Source organism: Ranitomeya imitator, chromosome 1 (genome assembly GCF_032444005.1).
Source record: "Ranitomeya imitator isolate aRanImi1 chromosome 1, aRanImi1.pri, whole genome shotgun sequence".
In the NCBI taxonomy this organism is placed as follows: Eukaryota; Metazoa; Chordata; class Amphibia; order Anura; family Dendrobatidae; genus Ranitomeya; species Ranitomeya imitator.
This window is the reverse complement of record NC_091282.1, coordinates 754705225-754720852: the sequence shown is the minus strand read 5'-3', so window position 1 is coordinate 754720852 and position 15628 is coordinate 754705225. Positions and strand designations below refer to the sequence as shown.

At 50.3% G+C, this 15628-nt stretch overlaps 1 protein-coding gene across 2 annotated transcripts in view; it reads left to right on the top strand.

The window, feature by feature from the left end:
* MDGA2 (MAM domain containing glycosylphosphatidylinositol anchor 2) overlaps positions 1-15628 on the top strand; it is a 1083460-nt gene that overhangs the window by 979293 nt on the left and 88539 nt on the right. The gene's annotated exons all lie outside the window — the stretch shown is intronic.

Here is a 15628-nt window from a genome sequence, read left to right as displayed (position 1 = left end):
TTCCACGTGGGCAAGGAGAAAAAGTCAGCCACCTCGTACAAATGCAGCAGTACTGCTGTACAAGGTGGCTGATATACATAGAAACACCTGTGGGTGGGGGGCAGGCTCCCTTCAATTTCAGTTCATGTGCCTGCGTGGCGTTTGCAGGTCACGTTGCAAGCTACACAGCAGGGGAACAGCTGGCGTTGCTGAACCCCACTAACACTTTGGCTGGTGTTTTTCTCTGTGCAGCTAGCATGTCCGGGCAGAAACTGGCGTTGTTTGAGCCCAGGGTCAGCAGGAGGAGGAGAGGAGCAAAGTGTAGGCCGAAGCCTGCACTGGTGGCAGCTTTTGGTCGGTTGTGCCAGCGTGGCTTGTGCTGGACACGATGCCGGCTTCACAGCGGGGGAACAGCAGGCGGTGCTGAACCCCACTAACACATTGGCTGGTGTTTTTCTCTGTGCAGCTAGCATGTCCGGGCAGAAACTGGCGTTGTTTGAGCCCAGGGTCAGCAGGAGGAGGAGAGGAGCAAAGTGTAGGCCGAAGCCTGCACTGGTGGCAGCTTTTGGTCGGTTGTGCCAGCGTGGCTTGTGCTGGACACGTTGCCGACTACACAGCAGGGGAACAGCTGGCGGTGCTGAACCCCACTAACACATTGGCTGGTGTTTTTCTCTGTGCAGCTAGCATTTCCGGGCAAAAACTAGTGGTGTTTGAGCCCAGGGTCAGCAGGAGGAGTAGAGGAGCAGAGTGTAGGCCGAAGCCTAGTTGAACCAATTTCAAAGGTTACCTTTAACCCCCCCCTCAGGTGTTGCAAGGTACAAGAGCCACACCTTGTGCAGCATTAATGCTGCACAAGTAAAAGGTTGCTCTATTTGTTTTGCTCCTTGCACACGCTGACTAAAACACGTACACTATTTAGCCCATTATACTGTCAAACAGTTGTGGAGGCGTGACTTGTCTTTTTAACGAGACGCAGCACAGGTGTCAAAATTTGCACCTAGGTACTGGGCGCAGATTCCTGAGCGTTGTTATTTGCTGTACAGGAGTCTGCGCTATTGTGATCCCTTGGCCATGCGCTGTGAGCGCTTCCTGTCTTCTGACCTCATTTCATGTCGGCCGTTGCGGTTAGCGATGGACATGAATCCCAGACCCACAGTGTGTTTTTAAAAAATCACACTGCGGTGCTGGGATTCGTGCCCTGGTGCACTAAATATGTTTGCCGCTCACACATGTCCTTACACCTGCTTCAGACTGGGCGGCCTCATCTGATCCCTTATCGCCTGCCGCGGCCATGAGGACACCCAGTCTGAAGAAGGCGGAAGGAGATGAGTGAACACAGGCAAACATATGCACTGCACATGCCCATCAATCACACCCTCGCTGTCCAAAAAAATAAGACACCGAGGGCCGTTGTTTCGAGCAGGGGAGATGCACAGGCGCAGCCAGCTAACCAATGATGTCAAAAGACGGGCAGCGCTAACAAGGGTGGTGCTGCGTGTCATTACAAAGGAAAGTCACACCTCAGGGACATTGTAATGGTCTCTAATGAGACACATTTTGTACGTGTTGAGTTCCACGTGGGCAAGGAGAAAAAGTCAGCCACCTCGTACAAATGCAGCAGTACTGCTGTACAATGTGGCTGTTATACATAGAAACACCTGGGGGTGGTGGCCAGGCTCCCTTCAATTTCAGTTCATGTGCCTGCGTGGCGTTTGCAGGTCACGTTGCAAGCTACACAGCAGGGGAACAGCTGGCGTTGCTGAACCCCACTGACACATTGACTGGTGTTTTTCTCTGTGCAGATTGCATGTCCGGGCAAAAACTAGCGGTGTTAGAGCCCAGGGTCAGCAGGAGGAGGAGGAGAGGAGCAAAGTGTAGGCCGAAGCCTGCACTGGTGGCAGCTTTTGGTCGGTTGTGCCAGCGTGGCTTGTGCTGGACACGATGCCGGCTACACAGCGGGGGAACAGCAGGCGGTGCTGAACCCCACTAACACATTGGCTGGTGTTTTTCTCTGTGCAGCTAGCATGTCCGGGCAGAAACTGGCGTTGTTTGAGCCCAGGGTCAGCAGGAGGAGGAGAGGAGCAAAGTGTAGGCCGAAGCCTGCACTGGTGGCAGCTTTTGGTCGGTTGTGCCAGCGTGGCTTGTGCTGGACACGTTGCCGACTACACAGCAGGGGAACAGCTGGCGGTGCTGAACCCCACTAACACATTGGCTGGTGTTTTTCTCTGTGCAGCTAGCATTTCCGGGCAAAAACTAGCGGTGTTTGAGCCCAGGGTCAGCAGGAGGAGTAGAGGAGCAGAGTGTAGGCCGAAGCCTAGTTGAACCAATTTCAAAGGTTACCTTTAACCCCCCCCTCAGGTGTTGCAAGGTACAAGAGCCACACCTTGTGCAGCATTAATGCTGCACAAGTAAAAGGTTGCTCTATTTGTTTTGCTCCTTGCACACGCTGACTAAAACACGTACACTATTTAGCCCATTATACTGTCAAACAGTTGTGGAGGCGTGACTTGTCTTTTTAACGAGACGCAGCACAGGTGTCAAAATTTGCACCTAGGTACTGGGCGCAGATTCCTGAGCGTTGTTATTTGCTGTACAGGAGTCTGCGCTATTGTGATCCCTTGGCCATGCGCTGTGAGCGCTTCCTGTCTTCTGACCTCATTTCATGTCGGCCGTTGCGGTTAGCGATGGACATGAATCCCAGACCCACAGTGTGTTTTCAAAAAATCACACTGCGTGGCTGGGATTCGTGGCCTTGTGCAGTAAATAGGTTTGCCGCTTACACATGTCCTTACACCTGCTCCAGACTGGGCGGCCTCAGCTGATCCCTTATCGCCTACCACGGCCAGGAGGCCGCACAGTCTGAAGAAGGCGGAAGGAGATGAGTTAAGACAGGCGAACATATGCACTGCTCGTGCCCATAAACCACACCCTCGCTGACAAAATAAATATGACAACGAGGGGCGTTGTTTCTAGCAGGGCGGATGCACAGGCGCAGCCAGCTAACCATGATGACAAAAGACGGGAAACGCTACCAAGGGGGGTGCTGCGTATCATTACAAAGGAAAGTCACACCTCAGGGACAGTGGAATGGTCTCAATGAGACACATTTTGTACGTGTTGAGTTCCACGTGGGCAAGGAGAAAAAGTCAGCCACCTTGTACAAATGCAGCAGTACTGCTGTACTAGGTGGCTGTTATACATAGAAACACCTGGGGGGGTGGGGCCAGGTTCCCTTTTAATTTCAGTTCCTGTGCCTGCATGGCGTTTGCAGGTCACGTTGCCGGCTACACAGCAGGGGAACAGCTGGCGTTGCTGAACCCCACTAACACATTGGCTGGTGTTTTTCTCTGTGCAGCTAGCACTTCCGGGCAAAAACTAGCGGTGTTTGAGCCCAGGGTCAGCAGGAGGAGGAGAGGAGCAGAGTGTAGGCCGAAGCCTGCACTGGTGGCAGCTTTTGTTCTGTTGTGCCAGCGTGGCTTGTGCTGGACACGTTGCCGACTACACAGCAGGGGAACAGCTGGCGGTGCTGAACCCCACTGACACATCACCTAGTGTTTTTTTCTGTGTAGACAACACTTCCAGGTGGCAACTGACAGTGTTGAAACCCAGGGAATCAAAGAGGAGCAGAGTGTAGGCCGAAGCCTGCAGTGGAGCAAGTTGAAAGGGAACCTTTAACCCCCCCCCCCAGGCATTTGTTGCTGAAAGAGCCATCTTGTACAGCAGTAATACTGCACATGGAAAATGGTGGCTCCGAAAATTATGCTCCTTGCAAACGCTGAAGTACACACTCATATAATGTGTCCCCTCACACCGTCAAACCATCCCGGAAGTGGGACTTTCCTTTGTAATGTGACACAGCACAGCCGTCATTCCAACCCCCTTGGTGCCGGGCACCACCTCCTCAACGTTGTTTGGTTCTGTCACGGAGCCCGCACTGTAATGTTATCCCTTGGCCATGCACAGTTAGCGGTGCCCGTCTTCTGACATCATGTAGGTGTCAGGCTGGCAGTGCCTGTGCGTCCAAGCGGCCCGAGATCCAACCTTGCAGTGTCATCTAATGTAGTCCCACTGCGGGCCAGGGATCCATGGGCATGCGCAGTGCATATCATCGCCTCTCACTCACCTCCTTCCTGCTTCTTCAGACTGTGCGGCGTCACGGCCGTGGCATGCTATTAGGGATCAGCTGACGCCGCCTAGTCTGAAGAAGCGTGAAGAAGGGGAGTGAGAGGCTAGTATATGCACTGCGCATGGCCATGGATACCAGGCCCACTGTGGGATCACATTAGACGACACTGCGAGGTGTGATTTCGGGCAGCGTGGACGCACAGGCGCAGCCAGGACGACAACAAATGATGTCAGAGGACGGGCAGGGCAAACTGTGCATGGCCAAGGGATAACATAACAGCGCAGGGTCCATGACGGAATCAAACAACGCTAAGGAGGCAGCGCACGGTGCCAAGGGGGTAGCAATGACGGCTGTGCTGCGTCACATTACAAAGGAAAGTCCCACCTCCAGGACGGTTGGACGGTGTGAGGGGACACATTACATGAGTGTGTAGTTCAGCGTTTGCAAGGAGCATAATTTCAAGAGCGACCTTTCCCTTGTGCAGTATTAGTGCTGCACATGGTGGCTCTTTCAGTAACAAACGCCTAGGGGGGGGGGGGGACAGGTCCCCTTACATTTTAGTTGTGCCAGCGTGGCGGTCGCATGACACGTTGCCGGATACACAGCTGGGGATCAGCTGACGTTACTGAACCCCAATAACAGAGGAGCGACTGTTGACTGTGCACACAGCACTTCCAGGCACCAACTGGCGGTGTTAGAGCCCAGGGACAGCAGGAGGAGCAGATTGGAGGTATTGCCGCACACACAGCTGGGGATCAGCTGACGTTACTGAACCCCAATAACAGAGGAGCGACTGTTGACTGTGCACACAGCACTTCCAGGCACCAACTGGCGGTGTTAGAGCCCAGGGACAGCAGGAGGAGCAGATTGGAGGTATTGCCGCACACACAGCTGGGGATCAGCTGACGTTACTGAACCCCAATAACAGAGGAGCGACTGTTGACTGTGCACACAGCACTTCCAGGCACCAACTGGCGGTGTTAGAGCCCAGGGACAGCAGGAGGAGCAGAGGAACAGAGTGTAGGCCGAAGCCTGATTGGAGCAAGTTGAAAGGAAACCTTTAACCCCCCCCCAAGACGTTTGTAGCTGAAAGAGCCATGTTGTGCAGCACTAAGGATGCAAAAGGAAAAGGTTGCTCTTTTAATTATGCTCCTTGCAAACACCGAAGTAAACACTAAAAATGTGTCCCTTTATACCGTTAAACCGTTCCGGAGGTGCGAATTTCCTTCGTAATGGGACACAGCACAGCTGTCATTCCTATCCCCTTGATGCCGTGCGCTGCCTCCTCAGCGTTGTTTTAAGCTGCCACGGAGCCTGCGCTGTTCTGTTAGCCCTTGGCCATGCCCAATTAGCGCTGCCTGTCTTCTGACATAATTTGGTGTCAGGCTGTCAGTGCCTGTGCGTCCACGCTGCTCCAGATCCCACCTCGCAGTCTCATCTAACGTAATCCCACTGCGGGCCTTGGAACCATGGGCATGCACAGTGCATAACCTCGACTCTCACTCCCCTCCTTCCCTCTTCTTCAGACTGTGCGGTGTCACGGCCGTGGCATGCTAGGGATCAGCTGACGGCGCACAGTCTAAAGAAGGCGGAGGGAAATGAGCGAGAGCCCGAGGGGAAGATATGCACTGCGCATGCCCATGGATCCCAGGCCCGCAGTGTGACTCAATCAGAAGACACTGCGAGGCGGGATCTCGGGCACCGCGGCCGCACAGGCGCAGCCAGCCTGACACCAAATTATGTCAGAAGACAGGCAGCGCAAATAGGGCATGCCCAAGGGATAACAGAACAGCGCAGGCTCCGTGACAGCTTAAAACAACGCTGAGGAGGCAGCGCATGGCACCAAGGGGGTAGGAATGACGGCTGTGCTGCGTCACATTACGAAGGAAAGTCCCAGCTCCGGGACGGTATAACGGTATCAGTGAACACATTTTATAAGTGTTAAGTTCTGCGTGTGCAAAGAGCTAAAAAAAAAGAGCTACCTTTTCCTTGTGCAGCATTACTGCTGCACAAGATGGCTCTTTCAGTAACAAACGACGGGGGGGGGGGGGGGGACAGGTTCCCTTACATTTAGGTTGTTGTGCCAGCGTGGCGGTCGCAGGACACATTGCCGGCTACACAGCTGGGGATCAGCTGACGTTACTGAAACCCAATAACACTGGGTCGTATGTTTTTACTGTGCAGCCTGCACTTCTGAGCCGCAACTGGCGGTGTTGGAGCCCAGGAATAGCAGTTCAGGTGGTAGAAAGATGAACACAGCAGGAGACCTGGATGACACCCAATTACTTAATCAGGCAGAGGAGTGGCAAATTCCTGCGAGATCCAGGCCTGGTTCATTTTCAGGAAAGTAAGCCGGTCAACGTTATCGGAGGATAGTCGCATGCGACGGTCTGTTAGTACACCACCTGCGGCACTAAAGACACGTTCCGATAAGACACTAGCCGCAGGGCAAGCCAGCACCTCCAATGCATACTGGCTTAGCTCTGGCCATGTATCCAGCTTAGAGACCCAAAACTTGAACGGGGAAGAGCCGTCTGGGAGTACAGTAAGAGGGCAAGCCATGTAGTCTGTCACCATCTGACGGAACCGTTGCCTCCTGCTGACTGGAGCCGCCGGTGATGGTGTAGACATTTGGGGCGGGCACACAAAAGTGTGCCAGAGTTGTGCCATACTGGGCTTGCCTTGGGCAGAGGCACTGCTTCTGCTCCCTCTTTGGGCAGAGCCTCCCCCACTGCCTCGACGCACTGAGCTGCTTTGTAAAGCACTAGCAGCACTCCTCTCAGTTGGACAGGAGAAGATGATGGAATTCACCAGTGTGTCGTGGTACTCCCGCAATTTACGCTCCCGGGTCAACGCAGGGATGAGGTTTTGGACGTTGTCCCGGTAGCGAGGATCGAGGAGGGTGAACACCCAATAATCAGGCATGTTGAAAATGTGGTCGATGCGGCGGTCGTTTCTCAGGCACTGCAGCATGAAATCCACCATGTGCTGCAGAGTGCCAACCGGCCCAGAAACGCTGTCCCCTGCTTGAGACATGATCTCTGCCCGCTCGTCATCACCCCACCCTCGCTGTACACACTGACCACTGGACAATTGTGTCGCTCCCTCCTCTGGACGGAGCTCTTCCTCCTCCATTGACTCCTCCTCATCCTCCTCACAAATTGGCCCCTGCGTACCCCTTTGTGAGGAACCACGTGGCGCTGACTCTCCAGAAGCTGATGGAAAAGGTGACTCCTCATCCTCCACCTCTTCCACCACATCATCCCTTAACCCTTGCAAAGTTTGCTGAAGCAGGCAGATAAGGGGGACAGTCATGCTGACTAGTGCATCATCTGCACTTGCCATCCGCGTGGAATAATCAAAAGGACGCAAAACCTGGCAGACGTCCTTCATAGTGGCCCACTCTGTGGTTGTGAAGTCTGATCGGCGCTGACTGCGACTTCTTTGCGCCTGATGCAGCTGGTACTCCATAACTGCTTGCTGCTGCTCACACAACCGCTCCAACATATGTAACGTGGAATTCCACCGGGTAGGTAGGTCACATATGATGCGGTGTTCCGGAAGGCGGAATCGGCGCTGCAGAGCAGCAATGCGGGATCTGGCCAAGCTGGAACGCCGCAAGTGAGCACACTCTAGGCGGACCTTGTGCAGCAGGGCATCAAGATCCGGATAGTCCCTCAGAAAACTCTGCACAACCAAATTGAGCACATGTGCCAGACATGGGATGTGAGTGAGGTTGCCAAGGGCCAAAGCTGCCACCAGATTTCGGCCATTGTCACACACTACCATGCCTGGCTGGAGATTCGCTGGCAGTAACCACACATCGCTCTCCTGCTTTATAGCATTCCAGAGCTCCTGCGCTGTGTGGCTTCGATGCCCCAATGAAACTAGTTTCAAGACGGCCTGCTGACGTTTGGCCACGGCTGTGCTCATGTCGGTCATAGGTAAACGTTCACGGGTCCATGTGGGGGTGGACTGTGACGGATCCTGCAGAGAGGAATCAGAGGAACTGGTGTAAGAGGAGGAGTCGATGCGTACAGACTGGATTCCTGCAATCCTTGGAGTGGGCAGGACACGTCCTGCGCCACTCGCACGATCTGTACCTGGCTCAACAACATTAACCCAATGGGCAGTGAGGGAAACATATCGCCCCTGTCCATGCTGACTGGTCCACGCATCGGTGGTGAGGTGGACCTTGCTACTGACGGCGTTCAGTAGCGCATGTTTTATGTTTGCCTCAACATGCCTGTGCAGGGCAGGGACAGCCTGCCTGCTGAAGTAAAAGCGGCTGGGCACCTTGTACTGTGGGACTGCCAATGCCATCAAGTCACGGAAGCTGTCAGTCTCCACCAGCCTGAACGAGAGCATTTCCAGGGACAACAGTTTGGCAATGCCTGCATTCAGAGCCTGTGCTCGGGGGTGGTTGGCCGAGAATGCCCGCCTTTTCTCCCATGCCTGTACTACCGATGGCTGTAGAGTAGACTGGGAGTGTGAGGATGACTGGGAAGGTGGTGCTGTGGGTGGAATTACACAAGGTCTCTGGGAGGAAGCCAAACCAGCTGTGCGTGAGCTGGAGGAAGAGGCAACACGAGCTGAAGAGGTGGTAGCTGCTGCTGTTGGTTGGCCTACATCTTCAGTGTGTTTCTGTAACTCCACCGCGTGCCTGGTCCGCACATGTTTCCACATATTTGTGGTATTGAGGTTGCTGACATTTTTCCCTCTTTTTACTTTATGATGACACAGCTTGCATTTGACAAAACAAATGTCATCTGCAACTGTGTCAAAAAAGGACCAGGCACTGCAAGTCTTGGGAGCGCCCTTTTTGGCTTTGGAAAGAGACAGGCTCCTAACGGGTGCCAAAGTGGAGGCTACAGGCTCCGCAGTCTTCCCCCTCCCTCTCCCTCTTTGGCCCGTAAGAGGAAGCTCTTCCTCTGAGCTGCTCCCACCACCTTCCTGTTCCTCACGCCACGATGGGTCAAGGACCTCATCATCTCCACTACCCTCTGCCACCAACTGCTCCTCCTGGGTAGTCTCAGCAGCACAGTACGCACGAGAAAGCGGCACCTGAGTTTCATCATCAGATGCGTACTGCGCTGTGGTCACCGGAGGCACTGGCCCACCTGCCTCTTCAGAGTCAGAGAGAAAAAGGTGTTGGGCATCACTGCACACTGCCTCTTCTTCCATTTCTCCAATGCTGCTTGGCTGGCCCCCTGTTTCCAAGCCAAGAGATTCAGAGAACAGAAGTAGAGACGGCTCCTGTCCTGGGCTCTCTGACTGCCTGGCCAATTTGGCAGGTGGTGAAGAGACAGATGGCTGCTCTCCAGTGCTCTGTGCCTGAGAGGATGTGGCACTAACTGAAGTCGATGCCGAGGCGTTAGCTGCCATCCACCCGACAACGGCTTCAATTTGGTCTTCACGCAGCAGCGGTGCACGGCGCTCTCCGACAAAGCTGCGCATGAAGGACTGTTCCCTGCTGAAACTGAGTGACGACGAGTCACCGGCGCCCGCAGCAGGCACAGAATCACCACGTCCTCTCCCTGCTCCTCTCCCTGCTCCGCGCCCACGCCCACGTGCCTTACTCCCTGCCCTCTTCATCTTGGTTGACAGATAAAGATAAGCAGAAAAGTACTAAGGCCTTAGTGTGCTTATTCCTGTAATGCTCCTCCTAACAGGTGTAAGAAACACTAATGTTGTAAATTGTGGACTAAACTTTATTAATTTTCAAATGTGGCCTACACAAGTGTAAGTTGTGTTTGGTGAACTTAACCTTTTTTTTGGTGCAGATCGGGCTACAGAGCTAGTTTAAATCACACGGAGACCGTGCAGACAGCCGTAAACGGCGCTGCAAGGCCAAGAAACCCTCCTCTCGGTTATCCTATATAGTGTTTTTCCACTATTTAGCTGGATACGAGTGGAAAGACACTAATAGGAATTTTTTTTTTCAAATTTTAAACTGGCTGCACTATTTGAAAAAAAGGAAATTGTTTTTCAAGGTATGAGGCAGTAACGCACCCTGAGCTGAATCCAACCGGCTATGGCTGCACACAGACTACAGGGCGAGCTGCGCTCACACAGAGACCGTGCAGACAGCCGTAAACGGCGCTGCAAGGCCAAAAAACCCTCCTCTAGGTTATCCTATATAGTGTTTTTCCACTATTTAGCTGGATACGAGTGGAAAGACACTAATAGGAATTTTTTTTTTCAAATTTTAAACAGGCTGCACTATTTGAAAAAAAGGAAAATTTTTCTCAAGGTATGAGCCAGTAACGAACCCTGAGCTGAATCCAACCGGCTATGGCTGCACACAGACTACAGGGCGAGCTGGGCTCACACGGAGACCGTGCAGACAGCCGTAAACGGCGCTGCAAGGCCAAAAAACCCTCCTCTCGGTTATCCTATATAGTGTTTTTCCACTATTTAGCTGGATACGAGTGGAAAGACACTAATAGGAATTTTTTTTTTCAGATTTTAAACAGGCTGCACTATTTGAAAAAAAGGAAAATTTTTCTCAAGGTATGAGCCAGTAACGAACCCTGAGCTGAATCCAACCGGCTATGGCTGCACACAGACTACAGGGCGAGCTGGGCTCACACGGAGACCGTGCAGACAGCCGTAAACGGCGCTGCAAGGCCAAAAAACCCTCCTCTCGGTTATCCTATATAGTGTTTTTCCACTATTTAGCTGGATACGAGTGGAAAGACACTAATAGGAATTTTTTTTTTCAAATTTTAAACAGGCTGCACTATTTGAAAAAAAGGAAAATTTTTCTCAAGGTATGAGCCAGTAACGAACCCTGAGCTGAATCCAACCGGCTATGGCTGCACACAGACTACAGGGCGAGCTGGGCTCACACGGAGACCGTGCAGACAGCCGTAAACGGCGCTGCAAGGCCCAAAAACCCCCCTCTAGGTTATCCTATGTAGTGTTTTTCCACAATAGAGCTGGAGACTGGTGGAAAAACACTAATAGGAAATTTGAGAAAAAATGTGCAGCAGGCTGCACTAAGAGCAAAAAAGAACAACTGTGTGAGGCAGTGTGAACCCCCCCTGAGCTGAATACAACCGGGTATATGGCTGCACACAGACTACAGAGTGAGCTGCACACACACACACACACAGAGACCTTGCAGAACGCTGTTAAAACAGCGCTGCAAGGCAAGAGCAAGGTGAACAGTGAAGAACACACAGCGTTTTGCTAAATTAGCCTTTGGAAAGGAAAATAAAGCAATTAGCTAGCTCGACTGGCCCTCAGTTAGAACACAGCGTCCTGTCCCTAACTGAAATCACAGCAGAGTGAGCGCAAAATGGCGGCAGCGCTTTTTTATAGTGCAGAGTGACATCATTTCAGCAGCCAATCCCAGCCTTGCCAGTACTTACATGCCCACCATGCTAAACAGGATGTGCCCACACTTTCATTCATTCCTCATTGGCTGCTGCGTTCAATTTGAATTCTGGGAACTTCCGATTCCGGTATCCGATACGCGGGAAGTATCGGAATTCAGTATCGGAATTCCGATACCGCAAATATCGGCCGATACCCGATACTTGCGGTATCGGAATGCTCAACACTAGTTATCAGTGGTGAGAGAGGCAGGACAAAAAGATTGGGGGTGTAAATTTGGTGTGTCCGATCCGTCTTACCCAGATATATTGTCTGTATTGCCTGGATCTAATAATTGCTTGAGGTTTGGGGCATTCGGAAGTTTGATATGAGGACCAAATAGTTTCTAGTTAAGCCCCTAACTGTATAAGTTTTACCTGGAATATTCCTTTAGATTAAATTCTACTTTTTCAATATTTTAATAAAATACTTGGAGTCAGTAGGCGATAATTGAAAAGAAGTAGATCTAGTGCCGATCTGGCGGTCCAGCTTTACTCTGTATTCCAAAATAATGAAATTAAAAAAAATCCTCAGCCGGCAGGTAGAAAGTGCATTGTGAATTTTACATTAACTGAGGAAAGTACATTTCTTTTACCTTTTGGAACAGGATCTTTGCATACTTATCTCACTTCTCATCTGCTCTCTCTAGCGACACATACTCTCGAACTTGAAACTAATTTCAAAGTTGGCAGTATCAAGTTAATATTATGTTTTTGTTGTTTTTTTCTTTTAATTTTACTTTTTTGCCCTCTTTTCTTTTGCACAGCAAACACTTTATTCTGCTGCATTGTCTGCAGATTAATCTATGATAATTTTATATTCCAGAAGGCCTGTGATCTTGCTCTGGAAAGAATTTATTTATTTCTTTTTTTAAGCACAGTTTTTATGGATGATATAAATCATTATGATACCTGTGGCAACCAGTCATCTGAAATAGTCTCACGTCCCGTCGCTGCTAACGTTGCTGGCTTGATTTCCACGGGACTAAATTTTAGTCATGAAATCGCTGTGATAAATCTTTTAGTCTATTAGTTAAAGTGCATTGGTTAAGAAGCCAAAATATACAGTGGGGCAAAAAAGTATTTAGTCAGTCAGCAATAGTGCAAGTTCCACCACTTAAAAAGATGAGAGGCGTCTGTAATTTACATCATCGGTAGACCTCAACTATGGGAGACAAACTGAGAAAAAAAAATCCAGAAAATCACATTGTCTGTTTTTTTAACATTTTTTTTGCATATTATGGTGGAAAATAAGTATTTGGTCAGAAACAAACAATCAAGATTTCTGGCTCTCACAGACCTGTAGCTTCTTCTTTAAGAGTCTCCTCTTTCCTCCACTCATTACCTGTATTAATGGCACCTGTTTAAACTTGTTATCAGTATAAAAAGACACCTGTGCACACCCTCAAACAGTCTGACTCCAAACTCCACTATGGTGAAGACCAAAGAGCTGTCAAAGGACACCATAAACAAAATTGTAGCCCTGCACCAGGCTGGGAAGACTGAATCTGCAATAGCCAACCAGCTTGGAGTGAATAAATCAACAGTGGGAGCAATAATTAGAAAATGGAAGACATACAAGACCACTGATAATCTCCCTCGATCTGGGGCTCCACGCAAAATCCCACCCCGTGGGGTCAGAATGATCACAAGAACGGTGAGCAAAAATCCCAGAACCACGCGGGGGGACCTAGTGAATGAACTGCAGAGAGCTGGAACCAATGTAACAAGGCCTACCATGAGTAACACACTACGCCACCATGGACTCAGATCCTGCAGTGCCAGACGTGTCCCACTGCTTAAGCCAGTACATGTCCGGGCCCGTCTGAAGTTTGCTAGAGAGCATTTGGATGATCCAGAGGAGTTTTGGGAGAATGTCCTATGGTCTGATGAAACCAAACTGGAACTGTTTGGTAGAAACACAACTTGTCGTGTTTGGAGGAAAAAGAATACTGAGTTGCATCCATCAAACACCATACCTACTGTAAAGCATGGTGGTGGAAACATCATGCTTTGGGGCTGTTTCTCTGCAAAGGGGCCAGGACGACTGATCCGGGTACATGAAAGAATGAATGGGGCCATGTATCGTGAGATTTTGAGTGCAAACCTCCTTCCATCAGCAAGGGCATTGAAGATGAAACGTGGCTGGGTCTTTCAACATGACAATGATCCAAAGCACACCGCCAGGGCAACGAAGGAGTGGCTTCGTAAGAAGCATTTCAAGGTCCTGGAGTGGCCTAGCCAGTCTCCAGATCTCAACCCTATAGAAAACCTTTGGAGGGAGTTGAAAGTCCGTGTTGCCAAGCGAAAAGCCAAAAGCATCACTGCTCTAGAGGAGATCTGCATGGAGGAATGGGCCAACATACCAACAACAGTGTGTGGCAACCTTGTGAAGACTTACAGAAAACGTTTGACCTCTGTCATTGCCAACAAAGGATATATTACAAAGTATTGAGATGAAATTTTGTTTCTGACCAAATACTTATTTTCCACCATAATATGCAAATAAAATGTTAAAAAAACAGACAATGTGATTTTCTGGATTTTTTTTTCTCAGTTTGTCTCCCATAGTTGAGGTCTACCTATGATGTAAATTACAGACGCCTCTCATCTTTTTAAGTGGTGGAACTTGCACTATTGCTGACTGACTAAATACTTTTTTGCCCCACTGTAGGTGGTTAGCAAAGAAATAGCAAAATGTGTCATATATGATGACAGGGGAAAGTGTTCTGTGGAAACTGGATGGACAGCAAATTTAAAGACTCTAAGGTTTAAAAAAAAAAAAATTGGGAAAATTCCAACCATCGGTTTTTAGAGTGGCCATTGGTGAACCTATACTTTTGTTACTTCTTCTTTTTGGTTTAGACATCTAGTTGCTCGCCACTAGAGTTGAGCGACCTTGACCTTTTTAGAGTCGAGCCGGGTTTTGCGAAACCCGACTATGTCCAAAGTCGGGTCGAGTGAAATCGGCCGATTATGACGTAAAGTCGGGATCGACCGAAACACGAAACCCAATGCAAGTCAATGGGGCAGCATAGTCGGCAGTGAGTGGGGGCCAGGAAAACACCTAGAGTGCCCATTTTAATGTCAAAACCATCCATTCTTCTTAATGAAGCTTGTCAAGCGTAATTTACCTTAAAATAATTGGAAGGCATTTGAAATTGGGGGTCATTTGGCTAAAGTTGTGGGGGGTAGGGCTGGTTCAAGTAATTAGTGGGCCCAGTAAATCTGGACCACGTCACGGCAGTGGAGCAGGGAGAGGTAAGTATTTCAACTTTGCAAGTGCTGTGATCCTGAGCAAGCAGGGGGGGCCCACTCGTTGGCATTGGCACTGGCACAGGGCCCCTCAAAGTACAGCGGTGTGTTTGCACGGCGGGGGCGCCTCCCACCGGCAGCAACACTTTTGCGTACTATGAGAGGCCCTGTGCCAGTGACGTCGCCAACTAGTATTCCTCCCCCCACCTGATGAAGGAACCTGCACTTTCATCTGCACCTTCCTCTTTGTCCCCGTGTAAGGTGGTATGGTATGCGGGAAGAGCAACCTGACTTTCAGCAGGGTCACAATGTTGTTGTGTAGCGTGCACGGGGAATGTTGCGTTATGGGTCAATGTACCAGCAGACTCATCTATCACTGGCTGGGCAATGGGCACGATGAAGTGGAAACACAGATATAGGCCCAAAGAATAAAGTGGGCTAAATGCAGTTCAAAATTGGTAACACAGGAATAACCAGGGGGCATTGCAGTGGAGGACAACTGGAATGAGAGGCTGACACAGAGAGTAGGGCCAAATCAGTAAGTAGTCGAAATGCAGTTCAAAATTGGCAACCGTAGTAAACAGGCGGCACAGCTTTGTTCAGTGGAGGAGAACAGCAAGGAGTGGCAGACACCGATAGTAGGCCCCAACCCAACTAGTAGGCCAAATGCAGTCTAACATTAACAACTACTTAACGAGAGGCTGAAAATGGAATTTCAGGACAGGAAACCAGGAGAACAGCAAGGAGTGGCAGACACCGATAGTAGGCCCCAAACCAACTAGTACGCCAAATGCAGTTGTTCCATTTAACCACAATTTAATGAGAGCCTGAAGATAGAAGCTCAGGAAAGGCAACCTGGGGAACACCTTGGAGTGTAACACACCATCTC